At 40.5% G+C, this 2,571-nt stretch overlaps 1 pseudogene; it reads left to right on the top strand.

Annotated features, from left to right (window-relative positions):
• LOC105520703 overlaps positions 1–1,841 on the top strand; it is a 28,392-nt pseudogene extending 26,551 nt beyond the window's left edge.
• Positions 1,842–2,571: the final 730 nt, after the last annotated feature.

The following is a 2,571-nucleotide window of genomic DNA, read 5'->3' as shown; positions in this document are numbered from 1 at the left end:
AAAAAATAAGCAAAAACAAAAATCCTCGATATGAATGTTTATAGCAGCTCTATTTATAATTGCCAAACATTGGAAACAATCCAAATGCCCTTCAAAGAACAGAATAAACTGTGGATATATCCATACAATGGAATACAGTTCAGCAATAAAAACAAACCAACTATTTATACACACAACAGCTTGGATGAATTTCAAAGGCATTATGATGAATGAAAAAAGCCAGCTTCAAAAGTGATTGCACCAAGTCATGGAATCAACCTAAATGCCCATCAATAATAGACTGGATAAAGAAAATGTGGTACATATACACCATGGAATACTATGCAGCCATAAAAAGGAATGAGCTCATGTCCTTTGCAAGGACATGGATGGAGTTGGAAGGCATTATTCTCAGCAAACTAATGTAGGAACAGAAAACCAAATACCACATGTTCTCACTTATAAATGGGAACTAAATGATGAGAGATGGACTCATGGTAAGAACAACATACACTGGGCACATGTGGGAGGAGGTGGGGGGAGGAGTTGCATCAAGAAGAATAGCTAATGCATGCTGGGCTTAATACCTAGGTGATGGGATGATCTGTGCAGCAAATCACCACAGCACATGTTTGCCTATATAACAAACCTGCACATCCTGCATGTATACCCCTGTACTTAACATAAAAGTTTTAAAAATTTGTAAAAAAATTTTTTTAAGTTATTGCACTACTACACTCCAGCCTGTGCAACAGAGACCCTGTCTCTAAAGCAAAAACCAAACCAAACCAAAACTAAACTAAAATGGATGGTTCCATTTATATGACAGTCTTGAAATGACAATACTGTCGTTAGAGAACAGATTATTGGTTGTCAGAAGTTAGAGGTGAGGGGAGTGGATAAGAGGGTTAGACTGGAGATAAGGGCACGCAGTATGAACTCTTTTTTAAGAAAGCAGACCTTATGGAATATAGACATGTGACCCTCTTCCGCCCTTTTGGACCTCTCATGAAAGTGAAGATCGAGATTATTGACATCATTAGATCAGTTATCAATATCATTACACCACTTGCTGAAAGAACTGAAGCATTTGTACAGTTTTTACAGAACTTCAGGGAGGTTTGTATTCATCAAGACAAGATTCATCTCACGGTGGTGTATTTTGGTAATGAAGGACTGTCTAAAGTCAGGTCTAGCCTAGAATCTGTCACAAGTGAGTCTAATTTTCACAATTACACCTTGATCTCATTGAATGAAGAATTTAATCGTGGATGAGGAGTAAATGTGGGTGCCCGAGCTTGGGACAAGGGAGAGGTCTTGATGTTTTTCTGTGATGTTGATGTCTATTTCTCAGCCGAATTCCTTAACAGCTGCCAGTTAAATGCTGAGTCAGGTAAGAAGGTGTTTTACCCTGTGGTGTTCAGTCTTTACAATCCTGCCATTGTTTATGTCAAACAGGAAGTGCCACCACCTGTGGAGCAGCAGCTGGTTCACAAAAAGGATTCTGGCTTTTGGAGAGATTTTGGCTTTGGAATGACTTGTCAGTATCGATCAGATTTCCCGACCATTGGTGGATTTGACATGGAAGTGAAAGGTTGGGGTGGAGAAGATGTTCGTCTTTATCAAAAATACTTACATGGTGACCTCATTGTGATTTGGACTCCATTTACTGGTCTTTTCCACCTGTGGCATGAAAAGCGCTGTGCTGATGAGCTGACCCCTGAGTAGTACCACATGTGCATCCAGTCTAAAGGCATGAATGAGGCCTCTCACTCCCACCTGGGAATGCTGGTCTTCGGGGGGAAACAGAGACGCATCTTCATAAACAGGCAAACAGGATAAACAGCAAAGCTGTTGGTTGAAATCATAATTAATGCGTTACTGTGTGAACTGCAAACTAGCACTATTTAGCCTTAATTCCACTTCCGGATGCAGTGCTTCTTTTGGAGAAGACATGTTTATTTTTCATGTTCTTTCTGACATTACTTTAGCAGTTCAACTTGATGTGAGAAGAAAAAACAAATGTTTCAACATAAAGTCTCTGTTTTGTGAGAATACTCCACTACGGAATAATTGACAAATTGAAATCTGGTATTTGTCCCAAAAGTTGTTTTGAGTTAGTTCTACCTGGTACCCATGTTCTGATTGCGTGGTGTCCTGATTGCATCTGGGTGAAGAGGATGGCATGTGCTGGGTTGCTGGTGGGTGGAGAGCAGTACATTCTTACAGAGGAGATGGAGTGTTATGGGCATAGTGTGTGGACAGGTATCTTCACCTGCCCACCCCTGAGTCAGCCTGCTTGATTTGATAGCTTGAAGAATCCTTTTCCACTGAAGTAGAGGATGATTATTTGACACATCTGAAATCCTCAATCAATCAATCAAGAGAAAGGCAGAAATAAAAACTCCTTAACTTACTGATGCTTAGCCTCCTGAAAGTCTGTTTTTAAGCAAATGGGTAATAGTAGAAAATAGGTTAGAATCTATGGCTTGATTAAAAATATGTTATGGCCAGGCGCGGTGGCTCACGCTTGTAATCCCAGCACTTTGGGAGGCTGAGGCTGGCGGATCATGAGGTCAGGAGATCGACATC

The sequence above is a fragment of the Colobus angolensis genome, unplaced genomic scaffold (genome assembly GCF_000951035.1).
Source record: "Colobus angolensis palliatus isolate OR3802 unplaced genomic scaffold, Cang.pa_1.0 Scaffold385, whole genome shotgun sequence".
Taxonomy (NCBI): domain Eukaryota; kingdom Metazoa; phylum Chordata; class Mammalia; order Primates; family Cercopithecidae; genus Colobus; species Colobus angolensis.
Note: the sequence above shows the minus strand (reverse complement) of the source record. Positions and strands in the feature narration are given on the sequence as shown.